The sequence below is a fragment of the Aegilops tauschii genome, chromosome 6 (assembly GCF_002575655.3).
Source record: "Aegilops tauschii subsp. strangulata cultivar AL8/78 chromosome 6, Aet v6.0, whole genome shotgun sequence".
Lineage (NCBI taxonomy): Eukaryota > Viridiplantae > Streptophyta > Magnoliopsida > Poales > Poaceae > Aegilops > Aegilops tauschii.
In genome coordinates this window covers 488,970,443-488,988,361 of record NC_053040.3, presented here as the reverse complement: position 1 = coordinate 488,988,361, position 17,919 = coordinate 488,970,443, and the positions used below count along the sequence as shown (strand labels likewise).

At 42.5% G+C, this 17,919-nt stretch overlaps 1 long non-coding RNA gene across 1 annotated transcript; it reads left to right on the top strand.

The window, feature by feature from the left end:
* Positions 1-641: 641 nt before the first annotated feature.
* On the top strand, positions 642-11,072 carry LOC141026331 (uncharacterized). The gene is made up of 2 exons (XR_012188276.1): positions 642-3,672; positions 7,474-11,072. It is a non-coding gene; the product is annotated as an uncharacterized lncRNA (long non-coding RNA).
* Positions 11,073-17,919: the final 6,847 nt, after the last annotated feature.

The following is a 17,919-nucleotide window of genomic DNA, read 5'->3' as shown; positions in this document are numbered from 1 at the left end:
GGCTACCTCCATTTGTTCAACTCCACGCTCTCGACAAATCTGCGTGATGTTGGCTGGCTACCAACCAATTACCTAACTAAATCTAGCTTATTTTTCTGGATGTGCAACTTAATTATCGATAAATTATTGCTCTGCTCATCAGTTACCGTACGTACGTATGTATGCAGACTTTGCCGGCCGGCAGTCCACTCATCATAGGCTACCGCTGGACCTGATATATTAACGTGTCATTTCATTTTCAGACAGAGAGAATCCACACGTGAGCGTGAAAAATGTTAAATGATGTGGATACGGTCTATGGGACGGCACCGCGGCTCCCGGGAAACAAACAAAACAAGCCAGTCAGCAACCACCACCACCGCCGTCCACCGGCGAAAGAGAGCGACGGCCACCCCATCCACATCATAACCACTGTCGCTGCGATGGCCGATGGGCAAGCACAGTTAAAGAGTAACCACATATAAGATGACGAGCACCATACAGATGGATTAATTGAATAGCTGCATGCTGTGGAGCTCAAGCTAGCCAGGTGCAGTTTACAGCATCCACACGATGACACTGAGAATCTTCCTGTCAACAAGGTAGATCGTGACAAGGACAACCTCGATCAATGGATCAGCAAAATCTGGTGAGATCAGACTTACACATCGCTGGATGATTGTCAAAAATGGATGCGCTTCATCTCCAAGTTAACCGGTTGCGTAGAAGATGTTCTTGAATAACTTTCTATAGAGACGCATGCCTCTCGCGACTCCGCACCTCCCGCTCGCCATAGCCACCGCCCCCGCAGATCTCGCCTCTCCAAGCCCGCGGCATGCCTCCACGCCGGCGAGGGCCGCGGACGCCGGCCGCGACCACGCCTCCTCCGCCCCAACAGCTGCCCCCCTCCATATACGAAGCCTTCCCGGAGATTCTGAGGCTGATCTCCCCAATTCCACAAGGGGTGCTCATGGCGACCAGGGTCCGGGGCTGGACGGAGCGTCCGACCAGGATTCGCGACGCCACCATAGCGTGGATCCGGTGCGTGCAGGAATGGAGGGCAGTGGACCAGGCGGTGGTGGCGGAGACCGATCCGGATGCGAAATCCACGGCCTCGAGGTTCACGGAGATTTGCCAGCGGAGGGCGGATTTGGAGCAGAGGAAGCTGGCGCGGCGAATCTACGAAGCGGCCACACTGGATGAGAGGGCAAGGATGCCCCCATTTCCACACTCCCCGCCGACCGAGTTCGTGCTGTGGGCGAGGGCGGAGGCGAATTCGGGCGAGCCGCGGCGGATGCTTCGCTGGGAATGCATCCTAGGCGTGCTGCCGTCGAGCACGTGAGGACGACCGTGGTTAGTGCGGCGGGAGGATGCCCGTTCCGCCGCGCTAGCCCCCTGCCTTGCCGCGGCGTGCTGGAGCCGCCTTGGTTTGGTGACCGCGGCGAGGTTCCGCCTGGTGCTCGTTCGAGGTCGCGCAGAGGGATTTGTGTCCCAAGGAATCAAGTGTGTGCTGAGATTTCTTAGGTATCAACGCCAAGTAAGCAAAGGATTGTTGGGCAGAGCTTGTGCTCTGGGATCCAGCCATCCAGGATTGCTCACCGGCGGCGAAGACCGCTCTGGCGGAGTCGGGGGATTTTTCCCCTGTGGCACGGGTGGGGCCGACCGTGCTGACTGGTAGTGGCCCCGCTGCCATATCTCCTCCACCAATCAGATGCAAGAGGGTGAAGGCGCCGTTAGCAAATCCGTCTCCTGCTCACGATGACGCGGACGAGGCTATATCTAGGGTTTTTCGACAGCTCTGGTCCATTCCCTCTCCCCACCGCCGCCAACCTCGTCCTCCAAATCACATCACCTCCACTTTGGGATGGCTCCGGAAGGATTTGGTTCAATCCGGATGCTTCTCCCCGTCTGATGTGTTCCCAGTCAAGAAACTCCGCCCCTTTGATCCTCCTCCGATAAAGCTCAAGATCATCAGGGAGGGAATTGGGGCTGGATCCAAATCCTTCACTCAGGTGGTGACCATGGCGGACAAGAACGTGCATACTGGTGTGCAGAAGCAGCGCGCGCCGGCCCCGCAAAAGAATCCAATCCGTCGCCAAGGTTCGGGTGGGGCGCGGACCAATCCTGCCGCCGCCCGCCCCCCCAAAGGTGCTGCTCCTCATCAAGCTCAGCAAGTCGTGGCAGCACCTCTGCCACCGGCTCCGCCTGCCCCAACCGTGCAGGTTCTCGACGAACGCTATAAAGACATGGTATGTTTTCACTTGTGGAGGCCCTGGTCATTATGTTGGAAATTGCATCCAGAAGAAAATTTGCTTCATATGTGGTTTAGAGGGGCACAACGTCAACAATTGCGCAGCCTGGGCGCAACTTCATCCGGTTGCAACTTTCTTTGGGAGTTCGGCTCTGGGATTAGGATTCTATCATATTGATGCTCATGTGGGTCGTGAAGCAAACTGGCTAAACTTCAGGAATTGTGGAGAAGTCTGGGTTATGAAAGGAGAGATTAGCAAGTCAGATTTGATCAAGAACCTGTCGGGAATTTTCTGCCAAAACAAACAGTGGACTTGGCAAGTTAGGCCACTGACAGACAAGTTCCTGGTCAGATTTCCACCATGGAAAGATGTGGAGGAGTTGATTGAGTTTCCTGCTTTTGACTTGCGTATCGATGGAGTGTCTATGACAGTTGAGAAGTGGACCGGTGCGATTGATCCTTTCAGTGAACTAACCGAAGCTTGGGTTGTTATTGAGGGTCTCTCTTCCAAGTGGTGTACATGGAAGTGTTCTCGCAGATTGCTTCATGCTTTGGGATCCTTGTGGATGTTGATTGGAATGGGCTAATGAAAAGCTTCTATGAAAAAGTGAGAGTCAAAATTGCATGCAGGAATCCAGCGAAAATACCCTTTGAGCGGATCATGGAAATGAGGAAAAAAACTATATATCTTGTCCTTTACAGTGGAAGGCTTTGAACAAATTGGTGCTAATTATCCTAATGACGACAATGGTCCTACTGACATCTCTGTGGATGATGATAATAAGGATCTCGAAGATGAGGAGATTGACAGGACATCCTAGATGATGGTGAAGAACCTATAGATGATCTAGACCTGGCCAACAGGGCTACCAACTCGAAGAAGTCACCGGCTGGAAATCAAACGAAAAAGGATGATGGTGTTACCTTCCATCCTACTGCTCTGCTGGAGGCCTGTTACTCTCCTGTGAGAGTGGACAGAGGGACTGAAGGAAAAACAAAAGCACATGATGTATGCTCTTCCATGCCCTTCTCCGAAGCCGTCAAAATTCTGAGTACACCCAACAAGGAGATTAGTGTTGTCACTACCCCCACTACTGCATTTGGTGTGCCTTCTAGTGCCACTTCCCCGATATCCATTCAAAAAATATACTGCTCTAATCTGCTAAAAGAATTGGACAACTCTGAATCTGATACTGCAAGTGAGGCTGCTGATTCTGAAGAGGAAATGGATACTTTTGAAGCTCCTGTAGTCAGTGGTTTGAAGATGATGGGTTTAGTGGAAAACTTGGCTCTTTCCAATGAGCAACCTGCTGCCAAGAACAAGTGGGGTCCAGTTATAGCTCCAAGACCTAGTACCAGAGTCCACAACAGGTAAAACATCATAGAAAAAGCTGCTGCTTACAAGATGAAGAAAAAACTGGAGATCCCCACCACCTTCGAAAGTAAGTCCTTTGCTTCTGAGTCATCATCTAATTTAGAGGCTTATGCTTTTGCAGTTGATATTAAAATTGGTGATTATGAGAAGGAGAAGAACCAAATCATTAATGATATCATTAGAGATGAAACTGAAAAATGCCTACTATTTGCTTCCCAAAATCCTGAGATATCTTTACCTGATAATTTAGATTATAAGATTTATGAGGGGGGTGGAGTTTGTACTCCAAACATTTGCATTCCTGGCACCAACACACCAGGGGGCACTGCTGGTGGTGTAGGTGGCTTTGAGAATGTTGTGAGAGGTGGGCTTTTTAGCCTGACACACCCATTTAAAATCCCATGCTTGGAATATTCTAGAATATTAGAGCTTTAGGACAAAAAGGGAAACTACAGTGCCTGTCTGATTTGGTCAATAAGTACAAACTTGATTTTCTAGGTTATCAAGAGATTAAGAGAGAAACACTATCTGATTTTTTTCTTAACACCTTAGCTAGGTCTACTGCTTATGAGTGGCATGTACTCCCTGCTGTAGGCTCTGCTGGTGGTATCCTTGTGGGTACTAAAACTATTTTTTTGAGGTTATTGATGTAATTCTTAAGAAGTATTGCATTATTGTCTCCTTGAAAAACAAAACTGATGGTTTTTGCTGGCACTTGATTGTAGTATATGGGACAGCTTATGTTGTAGATAAAATCGACTTTATTGCTGAATTACATGAGAGTTTGGAAGGCTTGTCCTATCCTGTTTTGTCTGGGGGGATTTCAACCTAATCAGGGAAGCTAACGAAAATCTTCTGGAAACATAAATAACTCTTGGTCTTTTTTGTTTAATGATTGGATTAACAAATGGGGTCTAATGGAATACAAATTGTCAAACAGGGTCTTTACCTGGAGTAACAACCAAGATAACCCCATTTTTGCTACTATTGACAGAGTTTTCTCTGCTACTAACTGGGACAGTCACTTCCCACTTACTACTTTATCTGCCCTACCTAGAGTGGGAAGTGATCATGCTCCCATTTTGCTTGACTCTGGGGTGGGTGAATGTAACCCATCCAAGCCTTTTAAATTTGAAAATGGTGGCTTGGGCAACCTGATTTTCAGGCTTTGGTTGAAAGAATTTGGGCCACACCTTCACCCTTTACTACTGCTATTGAAACCTGGCAGCTTAAGACTAAATTGTTTAGAAAGCTAGTGAAAGGGTGGAGCATTAACATAGAAGCTGCCATGAAGGAAAAAAGAAAGAATTACTTCAGGAATTTGATATCCTAGACATCTTCTCTGAACAGAATAGAACTAATGTTGAGGATATCCTCAGGATGAAGCAAATTAGAGAAGAACTTCATGAGATTTGGAAAAAAGAAGAAACTGCCATGTGGCGGGATATAGGGACAGGAAAATCAAAGAGGGGGATAGGAATACAGCTTATTTTAATGCTGTTGCTAACCAACGCAGAAGGAAAAATCAGCTTTCTATTCTGGAGGGCCCTGATGGACCTGTTTATTCCACTAAAGAAATGCTGGAGGTTGCAACCAATTTCTATAAAAACCTATTTGGGTTTGAACCTAAACCTAACATTCACCTAGATGACCATTTTTGTCTGAAGAGGAGCTTGTGACAGAAGCTGAAAATGCCATGTTAGAAAGGCCAGTTTCAGAGGAGTAAATTAAAGAAGCCATTATGGGCTCCTATGCTAATGGAGCCCCTAGACCTGATGGTCTTTCCTTTTTTTTTACCAACACTTTTGGGAGATTATTAAGAAAGATTTTATGGCACTGGTGAGGGACTTTGAGAATGGATCTTTGGACATCCAGAGATTAAACTATTCTATAGTCACTCTTATTCCTAAGGAGCCAGATGCCAGACATATGAAAAAATTTAGGCCCATTTGTTTGAGCAACTGCAATGTAAATTTTTTTAGTAAGGCCATGACAAATAGGGTTTCCCCTGTGGGTCATATGCTGTTGTCTCCATGTCAATCTGCTTTTGTGAGAGGCAGATTCATACTAGAAAGTGTGGTTACTGCCCATGAGGCTATCCATGAAGTTCACAAATATGGGGAGGCTGGGATTGTTCTCAAGTTAGACTATGAGAAAGCTTACGATCATGTGAACTGTGATTTCCTAGTTGAGATGTTAGCCTCTAGGGGTTTTGGGGCTAAGTGGATTAGTTGGAACTTGTCCATTCTGCAACAAAGCTCTTTTTGTGTTAAAATCAATGATGTCTTAGGTCCTTATTTTGTGGGAGGGAAAGGGTTGAAATAAGGAGACCCGAGCTCCCCCATGCTATTCAATCTTGTGGCGGATGTGTTCTCTCGTATGTTGGTTAAAGCTGTTAATAATAACATCATTTCAGGGATTGTTCCACATATCATTCCCCATGGGCTTATTTGTTTGCAATATGCCAATGATACAATATTGTTTCTAGATCCTAAACCTGAGTATGTAAAAAAATATAAATGGTTACTTGCGTGTTTTGAGAACCTTTCTGGTTTGAAAATCAATTATGACAAGTGTGAAGTGGTGCCAGTTAATCTAAATCAATGTGATGCTAAGTTGTTATCTCAAATATTTTGTTGCAAATTGGGGGATTTCCCTCTTAAATATCTGGGAGTTCCATTACATTATCTCAAACTGAGGAGGGAAGATATCCAATATATTATAGACAAAATTATTAAGAGGATTTTTGGTTGGAAAGGGAGATTACTCAGCTATGAGGCGAAGTTGGTTCTGCTCAAAGCTTGCATTACCAGTATTCCTATGTACCTAATGTCTGTGATTAAGTTTCCTAAGTGGGCCATTAAAGCTATTACCTCTCAGATGACGCATTTCTTTTGGGGGGACTGGGAGACGAGCATAAATACTATCTTGCAAACTGGGGGCTGATCTCTCAGAAAAAAGACTTTGGTGGCTTGGGGGTACCCAACTTAAGAGAGTTTAACATGGCCTTGTTAGCTTCTTGGGCTAAGAGATATTTCATGGATAGTGATAAAAACTGGGTTAGATTGATAGATCATAAATATAGAACGAACAAGCCTAACCTGTTGTGGTCCAAACAAGGTGTGGGATCCCCTTTTTGGAAAGGGGTTACCTGGGCATTTGAAGGCATAAGGCCTTTTTTAGATGGAAATTGGGTAATGGTGATAAAATCAGTTTCTGGAATGACACCTGGGTTGGGATTCTTCCTAAAAACTCGGTTTTGGGAGGTGTATGATATTTGTCAGCAACAACAATGTGTAGTGTCGGAGGTGTGGGATGGCGCCAACCTGAAGCTCACTTTTAATAGGTGTGTTGATGCTGAGTTTATGAAAAATGGCATGACTTGATCCAGACCATCTCTACCAAAAACCTAACCGATGAGGATGACCAACTCGTTTGGCTGTTGGAGCCATCAGGGACTTATTCGGTCAGATCTTTTTACAACATGATCAACTGGGGAGAGGTTTCTACCTCGTTTTGGAAAAAAATCTGGAAGATAGTGGTACCTAACAGATACTTAGTCTTTGTGTGGTTGGCTTTTAATAATAGAATTCTTACCAGAGGTAACCTGAACAAAAGGAGGGTGGTAGAGGACTTAACCTGCTTATACTATAATGAAAATGAATCAGTCCACCATTTGTTCTTTGAATGTGTGGTAGCTAAACAGATTTGGTGTGATGTTGCTAAAGCTTTTGGTTTCAATGTGCCTAGAAATATGACTGAGCTCTCTTCCTTTTGGAATATGAATAGCAAGAAAATTGTCATTAACATTGCTTGTGTTGCTGCCATTTGGGGCATTTGGACTATGTGTAATGATATCTGTTTTCAGGGTGTACCATGGACAAGCACTCGCGTGATCTTGGGGAGGATCAACTCTTCTCTACACCAATGGAAAGTTCTATGCGAGGGCGATCAATCAGTGCTGCTACGATGCTGCCTCCAGCTCCTGGACCGTCGAAGAGGCAAGCTGCTCAGAATCGCCTGGGTTGGGAACTGAAAGCGTGCACAAAGAGGACCCGGGGCGGGAGCGTGCTGAGAGCTCACTCGGGATGACTCGATGAAGCTGGTGGTTGCTCTATCTTCATGTAACAGACCTTGTGTGTGCCTGGTAGCTTTGCTGTTTGCCCTGCGTGGCTTTAGACTCTCTCTGAGCAATTTCATGATGAGGAAGAATAGCGTTTTAGGCTTTAGCTGGCTACTTTCTCTGGTCTGCTAATTCTGGTTAGACCCGAACGCTTGTAACAGTCTCTGGGACTTGCTTTGCCCCGTTTTCTAATAAAATGGGGTGGGGGGGGACCCCTTTCGATAAAAAAAATAACTTCCTATAGAAGCGTATTTCAATAACAATTTAGAAAATTGCAGGGATTTGTCTGGCTATTTTGTTTTTCATTTTATGCTCTTGTGGAACGGTAAAGACCTGGTGAAGCCGGTTTGCATGGTGAGTATTTTCCGTTACATATGTTCTTAGACCTTCCACGTGAAGTATTCATGCTAACTACATATATTACTTTTGCAGGATGAGTATGAGTTGAGAAAACAGTTTTTATTATACTTGCTCAAACATCGTGTGAATGAAGCTAAAGTCAACTTTTCTGATATTGTGCGAGAATTTCTTAAGCGCATCAAGTAGATCTCAATAATTTGTAATAGATTTTTAGTTGGATCGTCACTTTATATGTATACATTGTCAATTTACCATTTTGTTATCAGTTTACATTACAAGTGAAGTGGACTTCTATTATTATGCAATTGTGACCGTTTATATTGTCTTTACCTGTGAAATTTAACATGTATTATCTTTATATAACTCCAGCAAAATAGTTCAGAAGCCCGTGGCAACGCACAGGCATTCTACTAGTAATGGCTAATTGTCTGGTTACTGTGGAACTAGTAGACCCCACCGCGATAGCAACATTCCAATCAGTCGTTAATTTTCTCAGTTGGCCATCCTGCCACTTTTGCTATATGGCAGGAATTGATGCAAATTAAACAATATCTTTTGCAAGATATGTACTGTGCACAATCCTGCACAACATTGCTAGCAGACACATGTGGCACTTGGGCACTTGGCTGGCTAAATAGTCGATTGGACTAGCTTGTCGCTTTAACCATTGGTTATCTATACCACATATAATTTGACAAAGGAATTGAGCTAGCGAAAATGAATGCATGGCATCGATGGACAAGTGCACATAAACAGAGTGCTTGGAAGTTGGTATCATGCACGCAAGACCAACCGAAATAAGCACTCGTCGGTCTATTGTCTTGTTTTTATTTGTTTACTTGTTTATTTGTTTGTTTTTTTGCAGATTGATCTGTTAACATAGGTCTTACTCCGTTGTTTGTCTGAGGTGGTGGTAACACCTGGATTAATAAAAATCAATTAAATGTCATTTGTCGAAAGGGTTGATGCGGCATTACGGCATCGATCTCATATTCTCATGCATATACTTTGGCCCTATTTGGTTCAGCTTTTATCAACGGATTCTGCTGCTGCGCAGCAGAATCTGAACCAAAGGGCGAACCCAGCAGAATCCGATTCCAGAAATCCGCTGCCAAAATCTGAACCAAAAGCGGAAGCAGCCCAGGACGTGCTTTCCAAAATCTGATTCCGCAGCGGGCCAAAATCTGAAAAAGCTGTATCAGCTGGTTTGTCAAATGACCTACATCTTTTTACATCAGATTTTCCACAGCTGTTTTTCCACACCAGATTTTTCACAGCTGCTTTTAGAAATCCACAGCCGAACCATAAACAGGGCCTTTACATGCCAAGTTGCTTCATCGGGGGAATGACATCTATCTATGTCTATCTATTGCGCACGCGCAATTTTAGATAACGGAGGGAATATATGTGCTTTCATCTTCTGTATGTGTGGTCGCTCTTTCTATACAGGAAAGATGCTGCTCATTGCACTTTCGGCAAAAGAAACATAAGAGATATGTGCTCGGGTTTGTCTCAATGGATCGTGCCTTTGTTCTTTTTATTAAGGGCATTTTGTGGCGCACATGACACGAGCCCTCTGTTCTACAAAAGATGTTTGTTCTCGACAAGGATAGAACTAAGCCTTGAACTATTTGATTATTGGTACATGCAACTAGTTGCTGAAACTATAGTACTCCCATCGTATTAATATTAATTGAGGCCGCTCTAATATAAGGCCCCGTTTGATAGCTCAGTTTTTTCTAAGTATTTTGATAATGCTGTACTATTTGAGATTATCATGGTTTTAATTACTACTAGCAAAAATGCCCGTGCGTTACTACGGGAGAAAAAATAACACACGCCGGTGGGACATGGAACTATGTTTTACAAATCATATTCGGTACAACCTTCCTTAGGTAAAAGATGGGCAACTTTGTTCGCCAAACGACGCACCCAGCAAACCTTGGACTCCGCCAAGTCCTCAAGAAGTTCTTTGTCATTACCCACCATTTTTTATATTTAGTTCTAATAAATGTCTGTATTAATGTTGCACCGATTATTGCTTCTCGTTTGATTTTTTTCGTTAAGAAGCCACCTTGGCATTCTTCTAATTGAAGAGTAGTTCATGGAATAGTCTCTGAATCAGTTTTCTTTTTTTCTTTTCGGAAAACACAGTTTTTTAATAAAAATAAATACTTTATTGAAAATTAGAAAATAGTGAGTTTTTATGGAACATTTCTAAATACATTTTTTAAAATGGAACAACTTTTGGAATTTTGACCAGTTTTTAAAAAGTGTGCACCTATTATAACACTAATTTTACCATGTTGATTTTTTTTTAGATATATAAGTTTGTCGTTTGGTTTGGAATCGTTATTCTTGTATTTTTGATTATTTGGGCTTGGCCCAAACAAAGCACTTGACATAGACACTTCACGTACACAGAGAACACTTTGGTATTAAGAAAAAGGGAGTGTCTATATTACAATCAGACTGAAATTGAACTGGCCTTCTATCAAATCTGCGATCCATGAGCAAGCAATGAAAGGGCCCAAAAAGCAACACTGCCACGTCATTACTCTCACGACCTTCTCTAGGTTATTGACAGTTTTGTTTTCTTCACAACACTTTTGGAAGGAAACCTGGAATTCTCATGGCATTATCAAGGATCTGAATTTGCTTGAAACAGGAACAATTCACAGAAAATAACTTATTCAACTACCAGGAGTGACAAGATGCTACAGAAAACCAGTTTGATGATACAGAACCGTACAACCCTGTAACTGTAAGTTACAACAATGTACGGCAGGACAGCAAGCTACATAAAGCTTCAGACAATGTACAACAAGACAGCAAGCTACATAAAGTTTCTCTACATAAAGCCAGTATTGATCCAACTTCTTCAAATCCTGACAATCTAAGCTTGGACAAGGTAATTAAGAAACATCAAGTAGAGAAACTGAAATGTAAACACATATCCAGGTTGCATCAGCAACAAAAATTCCTGAAGAAAATAAATAAATAAAAAGCATACACTTGCTGCAGGTTAGTTGAAGATGAAGGATCCATCATGTTATGGGGAAATTCATACACTTCAGACAATTTGCCACATGTGTGGAACATAAAGAGAGTAATAATGAAGCTGAGAAAAGCATGGGTAACCATCAGTTACGGCAGATTGAAAACGAAGATGAGTATTTAAATGAAGAGGGTATTGAGATTTCTTGGAAAATGGAAATATTGTAGCACACGAAGGAAATGTCATGAACACTGAGAGCATTATAATGCCGCACCTAGAAATGGAGTTCAACACAAGAGAAGGACAAGAATTCTTTGACTTCTATTTGAGTGTTGCCGGATTCTCAGTTACCATTGTTGCAGCATCGAGGTACAATGAGTATAAAAGAATCACAATGAACTGCAACAAACATGGCAAAGCAAAAGAAGTAGAAAGAGAAAGTATAACCTATTAGGAGGACAACGGTTATAGCAAAATCAGAGTGCTAGGTAGTGATGGTGATCTCAGAAAGCGGTGGCCACTGGAAAATTCACTATTATCTCACTGTAAAAACAGCAGTCACAAAAGAACTACTAAAATTTACAGAAGCTATAGGACCATAAATCCATCATCAATGTATTATAAATTAAACACCAGGAAACTGTAATATACATTCAAAAAAATTCATGTGATCAAGCATTCTATATGAACTCACTGTACAAACAACAATGACACACTATATGGAGCTACAGCTAGTCAGCTACTACAATAAATTACAAAATCTATAGGGCAGTGTAAATCCACCATCACCATATTGTAAATTCAAAATCTATAGGACAGTGTAAATCCACCGTCACCATACTGATGCAGCTAGATTAGTTTGTGTGATGAAGCATTCTACATCAGCTCACTGTACAAACAACAGTCACCAACTTTGTGGAGCAACTTTAAATTACAAAATCTATAAGACAGTAAATCCAACATCAGGACCTTGTAAATTCAACATCAAGGTACTGTATATGCATTCAAACTAATTCCAATAATTATATATGCATTCAAACAACATCAGCATTCTTGTAAGCTGAAAACAACATTGCTGGTTACCTATTACATATAGTAGAAACAAAATTATATTATGATACTCATATAAATCAGACAAACTTTGGGCTATTGTGCAATAGCATGGTTCAGTTTATGTGCTTCAAATCACACGGGTTGGAGAAACAAACACTAGTAGAAAAAGAGGCTTCCATACGCCCCCATTAGTCCCCAAAATAATCGAACCGCGACCAAAGGGGTCTTTAGTCGCGGTTCGGGAGGAGATCCGCGACCAACTATCTGGGCCCAGCGCGCTCGGTCGACAGCTGGCGGACGGGAGGGGCTTTAGTCCCGGTTGGCCTGGCCAACCGGGACTAAAGGTCAGGTCCTCAGGCTGGCCTGAAGGCCTTTAGTCGCGGTTGGCCAGGCCAACCGGGACTAAAGGCCCATCCCTATATATAGGACTCAACTCACTTCACTTCACTCAGCTCACTTCACAATATTCAGAAGGGGGGTGGTGGGTTTGCTTTTGGTTCCTCCTATGCACACAAGGTGTTCGATGAAATGCCCGAGAGCATGAAACAAACATGATATGAAGTGTCCGAGCCACACTTGAGCTTTCTCATTTATTTTTCCTCCGCGATCGCGGTTAGCAACTTGAACCTTTCATGTGTCATTGATAAAATATGCATGTGTGTAGTTCATTGTTTAATTTGTATTATTTCTAGCTAGTTAGTTTAACAAATGCATGATGGTTAATTATATACTTTATATAATAATAATGCAGATGAATCGGCAATGGATGTACGGTCCCCGACTCTCCGGCGAGTTCACTACGGGTTTGAAAGATTTCCTCGTAGTGGCAAATGCGAACAAGCAGCGAGGTTTTATTATCTGTCCATGTGATGTCTGTAAGAATCAGAAGGGTTACTCCTCCTCAAGAGACGTTCACATGCACCTGCTGCGGCACGGTTTCATGCGAAGCTATAATTGTTGGACCAAGCATGGAGAAACAGGGGTTAGAATGGAAGAAGATGAAGAAGGGGATGATATCGATGACAACTATCATGATCATTTCGGTGATACTTTCATGGAGGATGATGCTGAAGGTGGGGAAGGGTTAGGTGAAGGTGAAGAAGAGGCACATGATGAGCCCGCTGATGATCTTGGTCGGACCATTGCGGATGCACGGAGACGCTGCGAAACTGACAAGGAGAGGGAGAATTTGGATCGCATGTTAGAGGATCACAAAAAGTCGCTGTACCCAGGATGCGATAATAGTCTGAAAAAGCTGGGCTGCACACTGGATTTGCTAAAATGGAAGGCACAGGAAGGTGTAGCTGACTCATCATTTCAAAATTTGCTGAAAATGTTGAAGAATATGTTTCCGAAGAATAACGAGTTGCCCGCCAGTACGTACGAAGCAAAGAAGGTTGTCTGCCCTCTAGGTTTAGAGGTTCTGAAGATACATGCATGCATTAACGACTGCATCCTCTACCGCGGTGAATACGAGAATTTGAATGAATGCACTGTATGCACTGCATTGCGTTATAAGATCAGAGGCGATGACCCTGGTGACGATGTTGAGGGCGAGAAACCCAGGAAGAGGGTTCCCGTCAAGGTGATGTGGTATGCTCCTATAATACCACGATTGAAACGTCTGTTCAGGAACAAAAAGCATGCCAAGTCGTTGCGATGGCACAAAGAGGACCGTAAGTCCGACGGGGAGTTGAGACACCCCGCTGATGGAACGCAATGGAGAAGATCGACAGAGTGTTCAAAGATTTTGCAGCTGACGCAAGGAACATAAGATTTGGTCTAAGTACTGATGGCATGAATCCTTTTGGCGAGCAGAGCTCCAGCCATAGCACCTGGCCCGTGACTCTATGCATCTACAACCTTCCTCCTTGGTTGTGCATGAAGCGGAAGTTCATTATGATGCCAGTGCTCATCCAAGGTCCAAAGCAACCCGGCAACGACATCGATGTGTACCTAAGGCCATTAGTTGATGAACTTTTACAGTTGTGGGGCAGACCTGGTGTACGTGTCTGGGATGAGCACAAAGAAGAGGAATTTGACCTACGAGCGTTGCTTTTTGTAACCATCAACGATTGGCCTGCTCTCAGTAACCTTTCGGGATAGACAAATAAGGGATACAATGCATGCACGCACTGCTTACATGAGACTGAAAGTGTACGTTTGGGTAATTGTAAGAAGAACGTGTACCTGGGTCATCGTCGATTTCTTCCCCGAAATCATAACGTAAGAAAGAAAGGCAAGCATTTCAACGGCAAGGCAGATCACCGGCCGAAGCCTGCGGAACGTACTGGTGCTGAGATATTTGATATGGTCAAGGATTTGAAAGTCATCTTTGGAAAGGGTCCTGGCGGACAATCAGTTCCGCGGGGAGTTGACGGGCACGCACCCATGTGGAAGAAGAAATCTATATTTTGGGAGCTAGAATATTGGAAAGTCCTAGATGTCCGCTCTGCAATCGACGTGATGCATGTTACGAAGAATATTTGCGTGAACCTGCTAAGCTTCTTGGGCGTGTATGGGAAGACAAATGATACAAAGGAAGCACGGCAGGACCAACAACTTTTGAAAGACCCAGATGACCAGCATCCGGAATGGTTTCAAGGACGTGCCAGCTACGTTCTTACCAAAGAAGAGAAGGTCATTTTTTTTGAATGCCTGAGCAGTATGAAGGTCCCGTCTGGCTTCTCGTCGAATATAAAGGGAATACTAAACATGGCGGACAAAAAGTTCCTAAACCTGAAGTCTCACGACTGCCACGAGATTATGACGCAATTGCTTCCGATTGCTTTGAGGGGGCTCCTACCGGAAAATGTTCGAGTAGCCATTGTGAAGCTATGTGCATTCCTCAATGCAATCTCTCAGAAGGTAATCAATCCAGAAGATCTACCACGGTTACAGAACGATGTGGTCCAATGCCTTGTCAGTTTTGAGTTGGTGTTCCCACCATCCTTCTTCGATATTATGACGCACCTCCTGCTCCACCTAGTCGAAGAGATTTCCATTCTCGGTCCTGTATTTCTACACAATATGTTCCCCTTTGAGAGGTTCATGGGAGTATTAAAGAAATATGTTCATAACCGTGCTAGGCCAGAAGGAAGCATCGTCAAGGGCAATGGAAATGAGGAGGTAATTGAGTTCTGTATTGACTATGTTCCTGACCTTAAGCCGATTGGTATTCCTCAATCGCGGCACGAGGGGAGACTAAGTGGAAAAGGCACGATCGGAAGAAAATCAACGATATGTATGGACGGTCATTCTATGACTGAAGCACACCACACAGTTCTGCAAAATTCCAGCTTGGTGGCTCCGTACTTCGAGCAACACAAGAATATTTTACGCTCGGACAACCCGGGGAAGCCTGAATCCTGGATTAGAAAGGCCCACATAGAGACTTTCGGCAGTTGGTTGCGAAAACATTTAATGAATGACAATGATGTTGGAGATCAGCTGTACATGTTGGCCAAGAAACCATCTTCGACTATAACGACTTTCCAAGGGTATGAGATAAATGGGAATACATTTTACACCATCACCCAAGATAAAAAGAGCACCAACCAAAACAGTGGTGTCCGCTTTGATGCAGCAACCGAGAATGGGCAAAAGGTCACATATTATGGTTACATAGAGGAGATATGGGAACTTGACTATGGACCCTCCTTTAAGGTCCCTTTGTTCCGGTGCAAATGGTTCAAGCTAACAGGAGGTGGGGTAAAGGTGGACGACCAATACGGAATGACAATGGTGGATTTCAACAATCTTGGTTACCTTGACGAACCATTCGTCCTTGCCAAAGATGTCGCTCAGGTTTTTTATTTGAAGGACATGAGTAGCAAACCGAGGAAACGGAAAGATAAGAAAACGATCAGTACATCATGCGATGATCCAAAGCGCCACATTGTTCTTTCAGGTAAAAGAAACATCGTGGGAGTGGAGGACAAGACAGACATGTCAGAAGATTATAATATGTTTGGTGAAATTCCGCCCTTCAAAGTGAACACTGACCCAAGCATTAAGTTAAATGATGAGGATGCTCCATGGATACGGCACAATCATAAGCAAGCAGGGACACAAGGGAAGAATTGATGTGTAATAATTTATTGTACCAAACTTTGTTGAATGGATCATGTGAATTAAAACGTACGATGGCGAATCCGGATGATTTGTATTTGGTCGATGAACTGAATGATGTATCAAATCTTTTGTCAAACCTTCAAGGGATCGAGGATGTAGAACAAAATAATCGGTCTGAATTTTTAAAATGAATTAGTTTTATTTTTTTGGATTTTTTGATATATTATTTGTATTTTTAAGATTTTAAAATGAATTAGTTTTATTTTTTTGAATTTTTTGATATATTATTTGTATTTTTAAGATTTTCAAATGAATTAGTTTTATTTTTTTGAATTTTTTGATATATATTTTCTATTTTTAAGATTTTAAAATGAATTAGTTTTATTTTTCTGAATTTTTTGATATATTATTTGTATTTTTAAGATTTTAAAATGAATTAGTTTTATTTTTTTGAATTTTTTGATATATTATTTGTATTTTTAAGATTTTCAAATGAATTAGTTTTATTTTTTTGAATTTTTTGATATCTTATTTCTATTTTTAAGATTTTAAAATGAATTAGTTTTATTTTTCTGAATTTTTTGATATATTTTCTGTATTTTTAAGATTTTAAAGTGAATTAGTTTTATTTTTTTGAATTTTTTGATATATTATTTGTATTTTTAAGATTTTCAAATGAATTAGTTTTATTTTTTTGAATTTTTTGATATATTATTTCTATTTTTAAGATTTTCAAATGAATTAGTTTTATTTTTCTGAATTTTTTAATATATTTTTTGTATTTTTAAGATTTTAAAATGAATTAGTTTTATTTTTCTGAATTTTTTGATATATTATTTGTATTTTTAAGATTTTAAAATGAAAAGTATTTGAAAAAGGACCTTTAGTCGCGGGTCGTGACACCAACCGCGACTAAAGGTACCCCTTTAGTCACGGTTCGTGACACGAACCGCGACTAAAGGCTCTTTCCGCGCGGGAACGAAAACGGCGCGAAAGAACCTTTAGTCGCGGGTCGTGACACCAACCGCGACTAAAGCGAACCTTTAGTCGCGGTTGGTGTCCCCAACCGGGACTAAAGGGTACCTTTAGTCGCGGTTGGTGTCCCCAACCGGGACTAAAGGCTTGCCCTATATATTCTCCGCGGCCCTCGTCTTCTCCGCGCTAAGGACCAAACGCATCCACTCGTCTTCTCCGCGCCGCCGCCCTCGTCTTCTCCGCGCCGCTCTCGTCTCCGGTAGGTGCCCGCCGCCGCCTGCTGTCCTCCTCGCGTGCCTAGAAGAAGAGGGGACCGCCGCCGTTGTCTTCTCGCCCTCGTCCTCTCGCCCGCCGCCGCCTGCCGTCCTCCTCGTTGCCGCGTCGTCCTCCTCGTCGCCGCCTTGCAGAAATAAAATGTCCATGATTTCCTAAAAATGCTCGTCCTTCAACAAAATGTTAATTCAAAACAAAAATATGAATTAAAAAAACTTGTGTGTTCAAAAAATGTTCATGACTTTAAAAAAATGTTTGCGAATACAAAAACTATTCATGAGTTCTTTTTTTCACTAATTTCAGAAAAATTCACGAAATAAAATAAATCATGAATTTGAGAAAATTTTCATAAATTTTAAAAGTGCTCACGACTTTCAAAAAACAATGTTTACGAGTTTGATAAAATATTCACGAATTTCCAAAATTGTTTTCAAATTCAAAAAATGGCTGAAATGAAA